The sequence below is a fragment of the Schistocerca nitens genome, chromosome 9, assembly GCF_023898315.1.
Source record: "Schistocerca nitens isolate TAMUIC-IGC-003100 chromosome 9, iqSchNite1.1, whole genome shotgun sequence".
Taxonomy (NCBI): Eukaryota; Metazoa; Arthropoda; class Insecta; order Orthoptera; family Acrididae; genus Schistocerca; species Schistocerca nitens.
The window spans coordinates 63,657,848-63,677,238 of record NC_064622.1 but is presented as its reverse complement, the minus strand read 5'-3'; the positions used below and the strand labels follow the sequence as shown (position 1 = coordinate 63,677,238).

Sequence of the window (19,391 nt, the reverse complement as noted above, 5' to 3'; positions counted from 1 at the left end):
GGGAGACCAAGAGATGAATACACTAAGCAGATTCAGAAGGATGTAGGTTGCAGTAGGTACTGGGAGATGAAGAAGCTTGCACAGGATAGAGTAGCATGGAGAGCTGCATCAAACCAATCTCAGGACTGAAGACCACAACAACAACAACAACATCTTCCATGCCGAAGCTCTCCCACGGTGCAAGATCGGCAGCTAGTTGTGTTGTGATCGGCTGCATGTTGTATCGAACGAAGATGGCTGCTTCAGGTACAGATGTTCAGAGCAAACTGGCGTTATTAGCGCTTTTGGTGCTAAACGATGCAGAAATGCATGCTAATGAGAGAAGAAGAAAGAAAGAATGGACGAAAAACTGGATTAAGAGGAGAAACGCTGGAAAAGTTGTGCTCTCCATGCTTCACAAAGAGTTGAGGTTAGTTCGCATAACACCTGCTTTTGTTTGAAAAGTATCACCATTTCATTACTTTTTGACTTTATAAATATAGCAATAATGACTGTTACATACGACTTTATTTTATAGGATAGAAGATCGTACATTCTTTTCAAATTTTATACGAATGGATTTATATGGTCGAACAAGACACACGGCACTTGCAACTCTTTCGAGTGCTTCTACACGCAAGTGTTTATTATAATACTTTGCGCTTTTCACGACGTACAGACACTGTTCTTCCCTATAAGTACATATCAATGCTTCAGTCACTTCCTTGGACCACTGCGGTACCATTATTTAATAATTATAAGAACTTCCTACCGCACCTCACAACAGCAGAAAAGCGACTATCAACAAAGGCTTCCCGCCCAATCTTTCCGCGTTTGACCTCACAAACGAAACGTCTCATGATTGGCCAACGCAGGTAGCACGCAGGGAACCTTACAAGAAAAATAGCACCGGACCTATCCTGGAAATCTTACGAGGTTCCCAGAAAGGTAGCCCGCTAGCAGACGACGGAGCCCGCAAGGTAGCCGTCGCGAAAGCCAGCAAGGAAACTTACAGCGTATCTTGCTCCGTGTGAGACGGGCTTTATACGCCAAGAATGAAACCAATCTCGAGCTTTTTGGACGGACGGTGTATGTCTAAAGATCCAAGGAAATCGGTAGCTCGTGACACGGTTGTCTACTGGACAGGAAAGTAAATTCAACGTAAGGGGCGAAAAATAAATCATTTCTTCCGAACCTGTGATACCGACGATCACTTATCACCGTCGTTTGTTTTGCGGTTGGTTTATTCTCCAAAGAAAATGAAGCACGCCGTGTTCGCTACAGGGACTCACGTTACTGACACAGGAACACTTCACCGACGAGGAATGCCTGCGAAACTGCCGTCGCCTTGGCGATACCCGACTTCCCTGGTAACACAATGCGAGATCTCGTTCAGGATGAGCTGAGCAGCTGCGAAGCTAATTCACGTTTAACGACGGCGGCACGGCCGTGCCGGTTGACCTGCTTTCACGAGGGAGCTGGCAGCTTGGAGGACGGTGTTCTCTTTCATTTTTTTTAAATCTTACTTCCAAGGTTCTGTGCAGCCACATTGTTGATAATTAGAAACGAAAACACGAGGTCACGGCCTTCAGAATCTCTCCCCCTCCCCACTCCCATTGTTCTAAGCATCACTACGCAGTGATAAACTGTTAGAGTGTCATTTCTTAAGTCTCTTGCTGTTGCATGCTCCTCGCAGAATCTGAATTGTACACAGCTTAAACAAAGCATACAATTCACAATTAAAAAAAAAGTCATATATTGCTGAATGGAACCGAATAATTCCTTACTCATGTTATGCCTTTTCTCTTGTGTGCTTGCTGTCTGTTGAAACAACGTTTCCACCGACTTGGCCTGATATATACCCGAACTACTTTTTGGGTGAGCTGCCGGTTTTTGCGAAGGCTACAATTCGTACTGTTACCTTACTGACAACTAGCACTGCCCACTGAATTATTCTAGATATTACTTGGGTTTCGAAGCGGCGTCTGTTGTAAAGGATTTTCATTTCTTAAGTTTTGCTTTCGCGCAGAAGAGTGCCATATATGTGTGTTCACAGAACCCTCCCACCAACGTGTGTTTTTATTCGCTTGAAGGCAGTAAAATTAAGTTACACTCCTGGAAATGGAAAAAAGAACACATTGACACCGGTGTGTCAGACCCACCATACTTGCTCCGGACACTACAAGAGGGCTGTACGAGCAATGATCACACGCACGGCACAGCGGACACACCAGGAACCGCGGTGTTGGCCGTCGAATGGCGCTAGCTGCGCAGCATTTGTGCACCGCCGCCGTCAGTGTCAGCCAGTTTGCCGTAGCATACGGAGCTCCATCGCAGTCTTTAACACTGGTAGCATGCCGCGACAGCGTGGACGTGAACCGTATGTGCAGTTGACGGACTTTGAGCGAGGGCTTATAGTGGGCGTGCGGGAGGCCGGGTGGACGTACCGCCGAATTGCTCAATACGTGGGGCGTGAGATCTCCACAGTACATCGATGTTGTCGCCAGTGGTCGGCGGAAGGTGCACGTGCCCGTCGACCTGGGACCGGACCGCAGCGACACACGGATGCACGCCAAGACCGTAGGATCCTACGCAGTGCCGTAGGGGACCGCACCGCCACTTCTCAGCAAATTAGGGACACTGTTGCTCCTGGGGTATCGGCGAGGACCATTCGCAACCGTCTCCATGAAGCTGGGCTACGGTCCCGCACACCGTTAGGCCGTCTTCCGCTCACGCCCCAACATCGTGCAGCCCGCCTCCAGTGGTGTCGCGACAGGCGTGAATGGAGGGACGAATGGAGACGTGTCGTCTTCAGCGATGAGAGTCGCTTCTGCCTTGGTGCCAATGATGGTCGTATGCGTGTTTGGCACTGTGCAGGTGAGCGCCACAATCAGGACTGCATACGACCGAGGCACACAGGGCCAACACCCGGCATCATGGTGTGGGGAGCGATCTCCTACACTGGCCGTACACCACTGGTGATCGTCGAGGGGACACTGAATAGTGCACGGTACATCCAAACCGTCATCGAACCCATCGTTCTACCATTCCTAGACCGGCAAGGGAACTTGCTGTTCCAACAGGACAATGCACGTCCGCATGTATCCCGTGCCACCCAACGTGCTCTAGAAGGTGTAAGTCAACTACCCTGGCCAGCAAGATCTCCGGATCTGTCCCCCATTGAGCATGTTTGGGACTGGATGAAGCGTCGTCTCACGCGGTCTGCACGTCCAGCACGAACGCTGGTCCAACTGAGGCGCCAGGTGGAAATGGCATGGCAAGCCGTTCCACAGGACTACATCCAGCATCTCTACGATCGTCTCCATGGGAGAATAGCAGCCTGCATTGCTGCGAAAGGTGGATATACACTGTACTAGTGCCGACATTGTGCATGCTCTGTTGCCTGTGTCTATGTGCCTGTGGTTCTGTCAGTGTGATCATGTGATGTATCTGACCCCAGAAATGTGTCAATAAAGTTTCCCCTTCCTGGGACAATGAATTCACGGTGTTCTTATTTCAATTTCCAGGAGTGTATTTGAATAAACAAGACTTCTGCGACTGTTAGCATTCTTTGTTGGAGAACGCGACCGGTTTCGAAAATTAAATTTGTGTCATCGGGTGCTTCACTGTATCCAAAGGGATAAAAGAACCTGTGCGGCTGTTCCCGGCGGAGGTTCGAGTCCTCCCTCGGGCATGAGTGTGTAAGTAGTGTGTAAGCTTAGGGACTGATGACTGTAGTAGTTAAGTCCCATAAGATTTCACACACATTTGCACATTTTGATAAAAGAACTTACCAAAATCCAGCCATCCCAAGAAACGGACAACTAAAAGCGATAAGGTCTATGTGTACTTACAGTCATAAGATTAAAGGTTCTGTGCAGTGGTTAGACACTGGACTCGCATTCGGGAGGACGACGGTTCAATCCCGCGTCCGGCCATCCTGATTTAGGTTTTCCGTGATTTCCCTAAATCGCTCCAGGCAAATGCCGGGATGGTTCCTTTCAAAGGGCACGGCCGACTTCCTTCCCCGTCCTTCCATAATCCGATGAGACCGATGACCTCGCTGTCTGGTCTCCTTCCCCAAAGCAACCAACCAACCAATTAAAGGTTCTATTTAACCGGATAGGCGCATTACCAATATTTATACCCAGGTATTTAGAACTTTTAAATCGCGAATTTAGGAGCGTCTATGATAAGATGTATTGGGAGCTAAGGCCATCCCCAACCTAGAAAAGAACCCGGTAAAAACGTCGAAGTAAAAACGCAGTAGCTATTAAAATAATTTAAAATAAAAATAATGAAAGTACATAGCAAAAACGCCACTGTGGTCGCCCTACGTATAAAATAGTGAGTAAAATTAAGGACTTACGATGCTGTATCACCTCACGTAGGGGAAGGAGCGACAGTGTCAGGGTGCTTTAAATCCTAGGAGTCCGCAGAATCAACTGCCACAAGGGTTTTGTGAGTGGACATGGAAAAAAAGAAAAAAATGAAATCCTAGAGGATCGGCCCGTAATGGTACAAGATGTCAGAAAAGGGGAACGAATATCGCCACCGTCTCACGGTGCATTTGTAACTAAAAATTACTCATTTTATTAGAAACTGTTCCGCCTATTGTATTTCAACTCTGTAATGTTTCTTCACTGTTAGTTGAATCTATATATGTAAAACTTAAAATGTGTGTTGACCTGGATCCATTTTGCGCCTACACTGCCGGACAAAAGTGTACCACCAGAGTCAGTAGCTATGTGATTTTATTTTTGGCGATTGCAAAATGGAGTCAAAATTACAAAGGCCTTAGGAGGACGAGTCTAGTGATCAGTACGACGTTACACACCGTCTCGTCTGGATGCGCCCACTGAGTCGGTTGTAAGGGTGTCATCGAGCTGTTGTATCCTTTCATGGTGTAAGCTGGCCCACACCTGATGCAACTGGTCCTTGGTATCCTGAATTCTGTCGCTGGGACGGAGCGGGCGTCAGAGCTCGACCCACACAAATTCTGTGGGGGACAGATTAAAACTGTGTGCCGGACCGAGACTCGAACTCAGGATCTTTGCCTTTCGCGGGCAAGTGCTCTACCAACTGAGCTACCCAAGCACGACTCACGCCCCGTCCGCACAGCTTTACTTCCGCCAGTACCTCGTCTCCTACCTTCCAAACTTTACAGAAGCTCTCCAACGAACCACGCAGGACTAGCACTCCTGAAAGAAAGGATATTGCGGAGACATGGCTTGGCCACAGCCTAGGGGATGTTTCCAGAATGAGATTTTCACTCTGCAGCGGAGTGTGCGCTCATCTGAGATCTGAGGGTCTTTCTGGCCACGGGAGTACCGCAGCACCACCCGTACGGTTCATAGACACGAGCATTGAAAAATGGCACCGAGATGCTATCGCATGAGAGGTAACACGCGAGCGTGGCTGTCATGTACCGTTATGCCGTCAGATTTCCCTCACGCACTATCAGCCGTGACCAGAAGTCTCACCATATGGTTCCCGACATCACGGCGCTAGAGGTTGCACCGCTCTTCCTCTCCATAACACTGGAGGAATGGAACCTCTCCCAGGCTCGATGTCATACTCGCGGACGATTGTCATCCTGAGTAGTGCAGAACCACCATCCATTGCTGAGCACAGTGCGATGCTATTCGTCGAGAGTATATGCTCCCCACTCGCGCCAACACTCCAAACACAACTGTTTACACTGTCCCAACCTCGGCCTGCGACGGTAATTCCCTAATCTGTCTACTACTAGTTTCTGATCAACGGTACGGGACGACTCAATGTTGTACAGAGTCCATTACGTGTTCTCAGTGGCAGACGCAGATGTGGAAGGGTTACAATGTGCTTGGCGAGCGTTTCACCGATCCTCCATTGCGGTTGTCAGACTTCGTCGCCTGGGACCTTGACGACGAGTATTCATGCCCTCAACTGGCTGACATCGAAATAAGTCGATTCTACACTCTGGAATCACTCAACAAAGTCCACTGGACCTGACGGGATACCAATTCGTTTCTACACAGAGTACGCGAAAGAACTTGCCCCCCTTCTGACAGCCGTGTACCGCAAGAGGAACGGAAGGTTCCAAATGATTGGAAAAGAGCACAGGTAGTACCAGTCTTCAAGAAGGGTCGTCGAGCAGATGCGCAAAACTATAGACCTACATCTCTGACGTCGATCTGTTGTAGAATTTTAGAACATGTTTTTTGCTCGAATATAATGTCGTTTTTGGAAACCCAGAATCTACTCTGTAGGAATCAACATGGATTCCGGAAACAGCGATCTTGTGAGACCCAACTCGCTTTTTTTGTTCATGAGACCCAGAAAATATTAGATACAGGCTCCCAGGTAGATGCTATTTTCCTTGACTTCCGGAAGGCGTTCGATACAGTTCCGCACTGTCGCCTGATAAAGTAAGAGCCTACGGAATATCAGACCAGCTGTGCGGCTGGATTGAAGAGTGTTTAGCAAACAGAACACAGCATGTTGTTCTCAATGGAGAGACGTCTGCAGACGTTAAAGTAACCTCTGGCGTGCCACAGGGGAGTGTTATGGGACCATTGCTTTTCACAATATATATAAATGACCTAGTACATAGTGTCGGAAGTTCCATGCGGCTTTTCGCGGATGATGCTGTAGTATACAGAGAAGTTGCAGCATTAGAAAATTGTAGCGAAATGCAGGAAGATCTGCAGCGGATAGGGACTTGGTGCAGGGAGTGGCAACTGACCCTTAACATAGACAAATGTAATGTATTGCGAATACATAGAAAGAAGGATCCTTTATTGTATGATTATATCATAGCGGAACAAACATTGGTAGCAGTTACTTCTGTAAAATATCTGGGAGTATGCGTGCGGAACGATTTGAAGTGGAATGATCATATAAAATTAATTGTTGGTAAGGCGAGTGCCAGGTTGAGATTCATTGGGAGAGTCCTTAGAAAATGTAGTCCATCAACAAAGGAGGTGGCTTACAAAACACGCGTTCGACCTATACTTGAGTATTGCTCATCAGTGTGGGATCCGTACCAGTTCGGGTTGACGGAGGAGATCGAGAAGATCCAAAGAAGAGTGGCGCGTTTCGTCACAGGGTTATTTGGTAACCGTGATAGCGTTACGGAGATGTTTAGCAAACTCAAGTGGCAGACTCTGCTAGAGACTCGCTCTGCATCGCGGTGTAGTTTGTTGTCCAGGTTTCAAGAGGGTGCGTTTCTGGATGAGGTATCGAATATATTGATTCCCCTACTTACACCTCCCGAGGAGATCACGAATGTAAAATTAGAGAGATTCGAGCGCGCACGGAGGCTTTCAGACAGTCGTTCTTCCCGCGAACCATACGCGACTGGAACAGAAAAGGGAGGTAATGACAGTGGCACGTAAAGTGCCCTCCGTCACACACCGTTTGGTGGCTTGCGGAGTATAAATGTAGAATGTAGATGTAGAACTCTCCATGCTGTCCGTCATGGGGCCCGTGTTACGTCCGAAAGCCCCACAAATCTGTATATTGCTCGATTCGACTAGTTGGCCAAATGGAGTCCCAGAATGACGCCCATTTTTAAAACTCAGTCAGTTGCTGATGTCGCTATCTAACTCGAGTACCCAGCATCTTCGTGTTCTTCAGTGATCAGTAATCATCTGGTGCTATTACGCACGCCCCCTTATATACCGCCGGCCGGGGTGGCCGAGCGGTTCTATGCGCTTCAGTCTGTAACCGCGCTGATGTTACGGTAGCAGGTTCGAATCCTGCCTCGGGCGTGGACGTGTGTGATGACCTTAGTTTAGTTAGGTTTAAGTAGTTCTAAGTCTAGGGGACTGAGGACCACAGATGTTGAGTCCCATAGTGTTCATGGGCGCTGATGACCCCGCTGTTTAGCGCCCGTAAACCTCAAACACACACCATAGTGTTCAGAGCCATTTGAAAACCCAGATAGACGAGCGAGACACATGCAAGCCACGTGCGATGGCTGTAGTAGTCGTCCATGGGTCCTCTTCAACTTGATGAATCACTTCCTTTTCCAATACGACAGTGCGCCGCCTTCTCGGAGCACCACAGTTTGCTCTATCACTTGTGAATTTCTCACTTTCCCGCAGCCGTTGTTCTACTTTGGCAAACAAGTCATGAAGTGGAATCAAAGTATTTAGAAAGTACTCGTGGTACGGACGTTGAGCGTGTCTTCCATTATGGCGAGCTTCACCGTAAATTAACAACATACAGATTTACTCTGCCAACGTGTACTCAGGCAACCTGTTACTGCAGTGCTAGTCTCCGTAATGTCAACTGACTCATCACCAGGAAGCATGAAAACAAGCGAAATGGAAACAGAAGACATCGCGTGACATCGCGTCGTCGTACCATTCATGAATGTGGCTAGTCCATCATTACAGTAAACGACGTAAGAAACGTCTAGCGTGCTGTTGAGTAGCTCTTTGTTTTCTTCGTAACACGGAAAGGAACCGTTTCCAGACATGGGTTCCAGAGTGAAATTTGATGTACGAACCTGTAGAAGTGTGCAACACGAATTGAGAAACACCCTGCAGATCCGTCACGCTCTGGACCGGGAGCGCAGGCGAGTTTGCCGTATGCAAGCAGCAGCCCACCAAAATCTCGACTAAGAATCTACCCCTACAGACGCGACACCCGACTGAGGGATCTGCCCCCACAGACGCTATGCTATGTCACCGTGACAGTTCGGTCTGCCGAAAGGAACGTCCAGAATGTAATGATGCGCCAATTCTCCTACCTTGAAGCGCGTAACGGGAAGAAGGCAGTCAGTCAGTGGGTCGCTTTCGCTCTCGTGGCGCTTTCCGACAACCCGTCTGCACTCAGCAGAAGCCGGTTGCTGTAAACATCATGGTTCCCAACCGAATTTCTGTAAAGAAAAATCGTCGAATGGGGATAGGGAGGGGGCGCCCAGATAAAATGGAAAGGGGGGCGGAGGGCATAGATTCAAATATTTGAAACTGTCAATGAAATTATTTAAGAAACTTTTGTTTTTCAGTTCCACCGGCTCACTGAGAACTTCTTCTGCATGAGTAATCCCATTTGGATAAATCTCTGTTTCTTCTAGAACGTTCATAATCACATCCTTTTCATCTCTGTGCAACATTTCCATCTGAAGTCCACCCCCGGTAGCTGAATGGACAGCGTTACGGATTGTCGATCCTCTGGGCCCGGGTTCGATTCCCGGCTGGGTCGGGGAATTTTCTCCGTGCAAGGACTGGGTGTTGTACACATACAAACAAAGTTTGTCAGTTTAATCTCACTCTGAAGTAGACGCTGTTCGTGTTTGAATTTTGACAGTAGTGAGAACGGCCACAAATGCAGACAAAGTAGTTCTGGCATAAACCGTGTCACTGTGTTTAAAGCAGGAGAAGGAAACAAGACGCTGGTCCGCAGAATGACTTGCAATTAGAGAGCGATTTGCCCCTGAAACTCATCAAAGGAAACATTACTCTCAGAACCCGATGATTTCATCAGCTTTCTCCGATTGGACAATGAAACTTTAAATAATATGTTAAGGTCATCGTAAAAGGTCAAACTTGGTTGTCATTTCGTTTTTGTCAAGCCGCGGATTTGTCAAACAATTCTGTACACGCGCCAACAAAGTTTGTCAATTTAACCTCACTTTTGAAGGAGATGCTTTCTGGTTATGCTGTATTTTGACGCCAGCAGGAATGGCTAGAAATGCATATAAAGCATTTCTAATCTTGACTCTGGCACTGTGTTTAAAAAAGAAAAAGTAAAAGACGCTGGACCATGAGAGAGAAATATGCACATGAAATACTGTTAAAGGAAATGTTACTCTCAGAACTCGATGATTCCATCCACTTCTTGTGGGTGGACAGTGAAACTTTTAATAACTTGCTTAGAGTTGCTTCGCCCTCACACTACAAAGGGAAACACAAGTATGCGAAAAATTTATTCTCTTCTATTTGGCCCTCTAATGACCGTTCATTAAAATACCTCAACGGGGAAACATTCAGCCTACATCGTCCGTGGAAGAACCAGAGAACTCAGATTTTTTAAAAAAATTTCGTTGCACACCAGCTTATTTGTTACAAGTAGAATATTGATTTTCCTCTGTACCTCTTCCTCTGTAATGTATGACTGGAAAAGATGCGACACCGCTAGTATTTCGGTAATTGTCAGTGTTGTTTTGGTTTTATCCTTGACCATAGTTTCCATTTCTGTCGAAACTCACGATAAGACAAGATAAATTGTAGTAAAACTATTTTTCACTATACATAGGTGGCGAAACATCGATACAAACAAAGTCCGCCATCTTGTCAAACTTTCCGTCAGTCAAGATTTCTCGCAACCACATTAAACACGATTATTTGCTTGACAAACACGTCCAGACTGTACACGGTCAAATGGTTGGCAAACATAGTAAAGTTTGACATTTTATTTGATCGTGTAGTGGGCCATTAAGAGTTTTGATCAAGCGCAGGACTATGTAGTGCAAAGTGAACTCCGTAATTCAGACTGAGATGGAACGTGCGAATTTATCGAGCTGAGAACACAGCAACTGTTGTCTCCATTAGACATACAGCATCGTCCTCTTCCACTTCAGCTGTACCCACTTTGTAGTGATGGGACAACCGACTGGTTTTAACAACCGACTGTTTTTATCGTTCTGTCGATTTTTTCAGTCGAATGGAACAACCGAACGGAACTAGTGTCTGCGGTCACGACCGTTATGTGGGTGTTTTCCACTCACTCTCTGGTTTGAGTGGTACACTTACTGTGAGAGAATCAGCTGAGCCAAGTCTCTTGACTGTCGCGTCCTTCGTGTGAATGTTTTCACTCAGTCTCCCGGTAGGGGCGTTTTCGCTTGCATACTTGTGCAGACATGAATCGTGTGTAGGGTTGCCAACTCTTTTTAGAGACAAATATTTTATTTCAAAGAGAGGTAAATAAAAAGTATATTTCTATAAATGAAGAATTTTCAGTATTCATGTATTTATTTTCTTACGTAGGAATTCTGCGTACTTCTTGAATTAAATATCAATATTTTCGTGGTTTTTAAAAGTTTAATCACTGGTGCTACATTGTCAATTTATAGGAGCTCTTCCCTCTGGTTTGCACCCGATACTTTGACTCTTTCAGTAAACCTGAGGTGGCGTCAGTAGAAACATAGAGGACAATTTTTTTACCCAATCACTCTCTTCTTAAGCATATACTGCTACTTTTTGGAAGTATTTTATCGCGAGAAATATTTGTCATCATCTCCTTTTCTCGTGCCTTTGTCCCGCATCGAGACAGAGTCGGCATTGTTATTAACAGATCTGACATGGTTAATTTAAGAGCTGGCCGGATGCCCTTCCTGTCACTACCCCATTACCCCCGCCCCTACCTGATGCGGAATATGTGCACCCCAACTGTCTGTCTGTAGTGTTAGAGTTGTGAAACTCAGCGAGACTTGGGCACCAGCCCAGTTTTCACCCAGTGGGATGTGGGAAACCGCCTAAAAACCATTTCCACAGGCTGGCCGGCACACCGACTCTCGTCATTAACCCGTCTGGAGCTGGGCTTTAACACGTATGGATATACGGACGAATGAAAAAATTTTTTCATGATTTGTTAGTATTATTTGGATGGATAACCAGCCCAGCATTTGGGTAGAGGAGTGTGGGAAAACCACCTAAACACCACACTCACTCTGGCCATTAGCAGTAACAGAAAGACTTCATGATTCAAATGTGTTTGAATTCCTTTGGGATCAAGCTACTGAGGTCATCGGTCCCTAGACTTACACACTACTCAAACCAACTTATGCTAAGAACAACACACACTCACCCCCGAGGGAGGACTCGAACCTCCGGCGGGAGGGGCCGCGCAGTTCGTGACGTGGCGCCTCAAACCGCCCAGCCACTTGATAATTCAGTCAATGTTAAAAACAAGACACTATATCGATTGTGTTCATTTGGTCGCTCCCACAGACTGATTTGAATCGAAAGGAGTGAATGGACAGTATGTCATTCTCAATAGAGAGAAGTCTTCCGAAGTAAGAGTGATTTCAGGTGTGCCGAAGGGGAGTGTCATACGACCGTTGCTATTCACAATATACATAAATGACCTTGTGGATGACATCGGAAGTTCACTGAGGCTTTTTGCGGATGATGCTGCGGTGTATCGAGAGGTTGTAACAATGGAAAATTGTACTGAAATGCAGGAGGATCTGCAGCGAATTGACGCATGGTGCAGGGAATGGCAATTGAATCTCAATGTAGACAAGTGTAATGTGCTGCGAATACATAGAAAGATAGATCCCTTATCATTTAGCTACAAAATAGCAGGTCAGCAACTGGAAGCAGTTAATTCCATAAATTATCTGGGAGTACGCATTAGGAGTGATTTAAAGTGGAATGATGATATAAAGTTGATCGTCGGTAAAGCAGATGCCAGACTGAGATTCATTGGAAGAGTCCTATGGAAATGCAATCCGAAAACAAAGGAAGCAGGTTACAGTACGCTTGTTCGCCCATTGCTTGAATATTGCTCACCAGTGTGGGATCCGTACCAGATAGGGTTGATAGAAGAGATAGAGGAGATCCAACGGAGATCAGCGCGCTTCGTTACAGGAACATTTAGTAATCGCGAAAGCGTTACGGAGATTATAGATAAACTCCAGTGGAAGACTCTGCAGGAGAGACGCTCAGTAGCTCGGTACAGGCTTTTGTTAAATTTTCGAGAACATACCTTCACCGAGGAGTCAAGCAGTATATTGCTCCCTCCTACGTATATCTCGCGAAGAGACCATGAGGATAAAATCAGAGAGATTAGAGCCCACACAGAAGCATACCGACAATCCTTCTTTCCACGAACAATACGAGATTGGAATAGAAGGGAGAACCGATAGAGGTACTCAGGGTACCCTCCGCCACACACCGTCAGGTGGCTTGCGGAGTATGGATGTAGATGTAGAACAGTAATCCAACAGGTCCGTAAATCTAGTACCGACTGAATCGATTGTCTGCCTTTGCTTTTCCCATCGTATCACTTTGTTGCTCTAAGCCGGCTACAGAGCCTGGTAACAGGACCAAGTCACGCTGTGTACAGCACGTGCGAGGGATTGGCTGAACACATCTACTGAAGATAGTCGCGAGTGACGAGGGTCGGTCAGTTGCAGTTCGCTGCCCGTGCTTATCACAGTACCTGACTGCGACTGCGCCGGTGAATCCCCCGTGTGACGCGGCGTGCACGGATCACAGCTCACAGCCCCGCTCTGGCCGATGCGGATGGCGGCGCGCTACTGCCGCTGTCGCGTGTTCTACCTGCTGGCTACCTGCTGTTCCTGCTACGCCCCTCAATCCCGCCGCCCCTCCCTCCCACCCTTCCCCGACTGACGGACCCGGGTCGCGCATCAGTTCTGCCCATTTGGGCAGAATACAAAGAGAGGCTGTGGCACGCTATTCAGCGCTCCGTGCGGCGCCACGCTGTACTGTTTAGTCGCTACATTTTGTATAGGCATTCTGCAGTTGTTATGAGAGCGAGAGGTTTTGAAGGCCACACAATTTCTGGATTTATGTTCGGAATCGTGCCTGCCGTATGCTCAGGGTACCAATGCACGCACACATCCCGAAAAAATACTGATGATTGGTGTACAAATATTTACGTATGTTCTGTAACTGTGCTGTATTTTGTATTCATTGACGTATTTGTTTACTTGTGTAATAATCCTCTCAACTATCTTCAACTTAAGGCATGATGGTAACACTTTCGGTGTGGTGTCGCCGCCAGACACGACACTTGCTAGGTCCGTTAGTATACGTCGGACCCGCGTGTCGCCACTATCAGTGTTTGCAGACCGAGCGCCGCCACACGGCAGGTCTAGTCTAGAGAGACTTCCTAGCACTCGCCCCCAGTTGGACAGCCGACTTTGCTGGCGATGGTTCACTGTCTACATACGCTCTCATTTGCCGAGACGACAGTTTAGCATAGCCTTCAGCTACGTCATTTGCTACGACCTAGCAAGGCGCCATATTCAGTTACTATAAGTCATATTTTCTGAACAGATAATATTGTGACTCATGTACCGTCAAGAGCGACGTTCATCATTAATGGATGAAAGTTAAGTATGAAACTAATCCCGTCCGCTTTCTGAATTCTAATTCCTTGTCATGTTCCAGACCTCACGTCAGTATAGTTCTTCCCTCCTCACGCCAGCCTGCGTGAGCTAAAACGCGTGTATTTCGGCCTCCTCTAGTAACACGGTGTTGGCTCTTCAGCCAACACAACATTCGGTAAGAACTGTTCCAGGATATAACCAGAAAAGTTAATCCTCCACCACCCTGAACGATACAAACAGGTCGTCAGATTCTAGGAGAGCCTGGAGCATCATGTAGGAATCGGTTGACCTATGACCTTGCGATCAAATGTTTTCGGTTCCCATTGGAGAGGCACGTCCTTTCGTCTACTAATCGCATGGTTTTGCGGTGCGGTCGCAAAACACAGACACTAAACTTATTACAGTGAACAGAGACGTCAATGAACGAACGGACAGATCATAACTTTGCGAAAATAAAGAAAGTAAAATATTCAGTCGAGGGAGGACTTTTTTTTTAATATAGGAAATATCGATTAATTTTCCATTAAATGAAACATATTTTTAATAAACATTTCAAGAAATTACACTACTGTTAAATTCCTGTTAAAATTAAAAAAGGCGGATTGAAACAAAATGTGTCATTCAATTTGTAATTGTGATCTATAGAGGCTTGTAATTCTTTTTAATCATTTCCTTGCGGAATGTTCATGATTAATTATAAATTAAAACAGGGACCAAAAGTAGCATAGACGGGTCTCGAACCAGGGTCGCTCGGACGGTAGTCTAGGTAGCTTGCCACTTTTTTCTTTTTTTCTATTTTTTTAATTTTTTTAATTTTTTTTTTAATAGTATGTGACGTTCATTAGCAGCCGTCAAATGTGCACACCGGCTGCACCCGGCACATCCCAACTGCGTGGGGGTCAAGGAAGACTGCTTGAAGATAATTGGCAAAGGTTTTCCGATAGTGTGACCATCTATGAACCTCATTGTGGGCTTGCTGCAAGAAATACCAAAAGTCAAGTCGCGACTTGGCAGCATCCCCATAGAGGTACGCGATCGTCCAACCTTTGATCCAGATGATCGACTGTGATTTAGTCGCCGGAAAGTAGTCACTCTCCGGATATAAGAAGGAAGCAGGGGTAATATGTTGCGGGGTCACACGCAGGTAGCAAGCCACCATCTGTCTTCCTAGGAGCCAGACGTCCTCCACCGCGATACAAGTTAAACGGTGATGGTCGTCATCCACTTGGTGACATTTGGGGCATAGTGGAGTGTCCACTAGTCCAATTGCATGGAGCCGTTGGTTGGTGTTGAACTTGCCACAGGCGACAGAGAACCACAGTGCCCGAACGAAGGTAGGAAGGAATTTTTGATGTACATGTCTCCAAATCTTCGGCCAATGCAACCTGGGGTGTTTGAGTTCAATGACAGTATGACTTATCCGTCGTAGCAGCCAAACATAAAAATCCTTCGCGCATGGCGGTCTCGTGCGCGGAAGCTTGTCTCTGGTATAACTAAGTTCCACGATAAATGTTGAAACATGCGCAAAACGTGGCGTAATGTTGCCCACCGCCACCGGAGGTGTGAGGGACGCTGGAACCAGGAGATCGAGTAGGCGGGATGTAAGGGAATCACGTCCGCTACGCCATTGCTTGTACATCGTGGCTAGAAGGAGCGCCGTCGCTCGGCAGTGAACATTCGTAAGTCCGAGTCCCCCCTTGTCCGTAGGGAGAGTGAGCGTTTCGTATCGCACCTTGAGGGGCAATCCAATCATCACAAAATAGCCTAGTGCTGATTGAAGTCGACGTCCGAGCGTGAGTGGTAGGGGCAGGATCTGCGAAAGATGCACCATTCGAGAAACCACATATGTGTTCAGATACTCGACTCGCTGCAAAGGATCAAGGCGCCGTAGGAGATGTTGTCGGACCATGGTACGTGTTGTCTGTAAAATACGTCGGTAGTTAACTGCCGCAGTATGTTTTACAGATGAGGTAAAGTCTATGCCGAGGGAATCGTTGCACATAAGGAAACGGACTGATTTCTTCCGGCGTAAGGCCCCTTCCAACCGGCATTGCCGCCGATTTGTTCATGTTCACAGCACTACCCGCCGTCACACTGTGGCCCAACAACAGTTCAAGAACCGTCTTCACCTCTTCCTCAGAACGAACGAGCAGCAGGAGGTCGTCCGCATAGGCACGACATTTGAAGGTGTAGCCCCGTAGTTCCATCCCAGAAATAGAATTGGTGAGCCTCCCAATTAATGGTTCCAACGCTATCGCGAACAGCAGCATCGAAAGAGGGCAGCCCTGGCGAATGGAGCGTCGAATGTGAATGGGCCCTGCTATACGCTCATTAACCTGTACCAAGGATTGTGCGCCCCCATAAAACCTTCTAATGTGACCAGTAAAACGGTCTGGAAAACCCATTTGTTCCAGTACAGCATACAGATAGTTGTGGCGCACCTTATCAAAAGCACTGTCAAAATCAACCGCCACCATCGCCGCTTTAAGCCGGCACTCCTCCGCCAGCGCTATCACATCACGGCATTCACCAGTAGCTGTTTGCACATTCACCGATCCACCCGGTGTCGTCTGTTCTGGAGAGAGAACGCTACGAATTAACATACGACATCGGGACGCTAGCAACCGTGAAAAGATCTTATAGTCGGCATTAAGCAGGGTGATGGGGCGATAATGTGTGACCGTAATTCCTGGCTTCGGTTTATGTACTGGCACCAGGAGGCCTTCCATAAAAGCCGGTGGAATAGGCGCATCGGAATTTAACATCTCGTTGTACATTTCCGTCCATCGCGGTGCCATTTCGTTGCGAAATTCTCGATAGAATTCAGCAGGAAGCCCATCAATGCCTGGGGACCGATTCAACGCACCTTGTGCGATCGCATCATGTACTTCCTCACAGCTAATGGCTTCCAGTAAGGTTCCCGCGGCTTCCACCGTCAGTGTACGGGAGATGGACGTGGCTATACGGTCGAGGTCATCGACAGAGGCCGCTTCTTCCCGATAGATGTGTTGGTAATGGTCGACGAATGCAGAGACAATGTCCGCTTGACGCGTCACTCTTCGGTCTTCACGGGTAATTAATTCCCGTACCAAAACTCGTCGTCGTTGCTTTCGTTCATTCACGACGTGGTGCATGGAAGGAATCTCGTGCCTTATCGTATCGTGACATCTGGCGCGCACCATGGTTCCCTGAAGATGTTTCCGAGCTAAAGCCACTAGTTTAGCTTTTATCCTTTTGCGTTCGATCCAGATGTCCTGTTCCAGCGGACCATCATCCAGGTCGCGCAGTGCTGCAAAATAAAAGTCGGCGGTACGGCGACGCCATTCTGCCATCTCCCTGCTATACGAGATGAACGTACGGCGAAGCGCCGGTTTAGCACAAGTCAGCCACCAATCAAGCATCGTCGTATACCTTCCAACCCTTCGCTCGCACATCGTCCATGTCTCAAGGATCCGTTGACGGCATTCAGGATCTTGTAGATGTTGAATGTTTAATTTCCACGGGGCCTTACTGTTCCACACCTCTCTACGGGGAAGAAGCACCGTACAGATGTAAGCGCTGTGATCGGAAAATGCCAATGGCCAGCGTTCCGCGTCCTGGACATCATTTGCATGAGCCCGTGAGATATAAATGCGATCTAATCTGCTCGCCGAATGACTTGTCACATAATTGTATCCTGGTGCAGCTCCATGTCGTAATTCCCACGTGTCACTAAGTACAAGATCGTTGACAACGATTCGCAACTCCTGGCTGATGTTTGCTTGCGGCCATTGGTCTTTCTGGCTGAGAACACAGTTGAAATCTCCACCAACTATTACACATTCATAACGTCCATGGAATAGTGGAGCAATGTCTTCTGCATAAAATCGCGCCCTTTCCCGCCGCCGATTGTTTCCCGACGGTGCATAAAGATTGATGATGCGTGTCGCAAACGTCGTGAAAGCCATTCCCCTGGCCGACGGAAGATAACACACGTTTTCCACTGGGAAGCCATCTCGCACGTAAACTGCCACCCCACTCCCATTGTGATCTCCATGTGACGAATAGGCTCGGTAGCCTGCGATGTATGGGAGTGCAGCTATGTGGACTTCCTGCAGCAAAGCAATATCCACATCAGATGCCCAAATCGTTTCCTTCAGTAGGTGTATTTTGGCCGGTGAACGCACGTCATTGATATTTAATGTCGCAATACGGTTCGCATGGCGTTGAATCCCACTCTGTCGAGGCGCAACAACATCTCCCTGCATCGGCGCTGGGGGCTGAGTTAGAAGACGTTCTCTCACCCCTCTCCCTTCACCGTCAGCAATTATTAGGCCCTCTTCGTGAGTTCCGGCTGCCTCTGTATGACGTCCGGCGCCTCCTCAATATCGGCATACCACGTCTTTTCAGGTTGTGATATATTCGTGTGCATAGCCACAGCATCTGCGTCTGGAGAGCCAACTGGCTGTGATTTCTCTTCAGCATCACCACGTCCCGGTACCATCAATGTGACAGACCGCTGTGGGTCTGATCGAACAGTTCCCAGTGCCTCATCCTGTTTCGTAGAGGCTGTTGTGTCGTCGTGGTCCAGAGGCACATCGTCGTCGGGGCAAGGGGAGTCATCCCGAGGAGATGTCGTGCGACGCCGCCGTTTCCTCCTTTTCGGGGAACGTTCGTTGAATTCCGACAATATCGTTTGGCGGTATCTTGACGTCCTCTCGAATGAATCTTTCCACAGCTAAAGCCTTTGGTCGTTCGTAGTCTTTGCAGAAATTGAATCGTGATGTAGTTTTCCTGTACTTGTTCGCCATGATCGTTGTTACTAGCCCGCGCGCAGACTAAGTCCACAAGTAAACAAACACTCGCACACGCCGCACTGGCGGAAGTATCGGACCTCCACTTCGCACGGCCGCTAGCACCGAACTGACTTGAACCAAGGACCTCTCGTTCCGCAGCTACTCACTGTAACCACGGGACCACGACGCTCCTGAGCTCACATTCTCCTTCATGTTGCCTATGTTCGCATGGACTACTCAGTTTGTATATTCTATTAATTTTTTTCATAGTTCCACACAACTTCTTCCTGTTTTCTCGATTGATCTGTGTTCAGTTTTTCAAGGCCTATCCACTGTGCCAACTTATAACTAAATCTGAGGGGGGTGCGATGGTGAGGTTCCCTTGTCAGAACCCTGAACATCAATACGCTCCTGAAAACAGGAAAATCAAAGCAACTGACCAATGTTTTGGAGAGAGGAACAGCTTACTATAAACGAAACGTATCCCGAAAGTAAGGTCCGATCGGTCGCGAAATGGAAACCACAGTGAAAATCCGATAAAGCTCTGCATAAGTGCGAAACTTACT

The 19,391-nt window shown here is 47.5% G+C and overlaps 1 long non-coding RNA gene across 1 annotated transcript in view; it reads right to left on the bottom strand.

The window, feature by feature from the left end:
• LOC126203547 (uncharacterized) overlaps positions 1 to 13,219 on the bottom strand; it is a 103,212-nt gene extending 89,993 nt beyond the window's left edge. Inside the window, exon 1 of the long non-coding RNA XR_007540293.1 lies at positions 13,138 to 13,219. This is a non-coding gene — a long non-coding RNA (uncharacterized LOC126203547). The remainder of the gene's footprint in view (positions 1 to 13,137) is intronic.
• Positions 13,220 to 19,391: the final 6,172 nt, after the last annotated feature.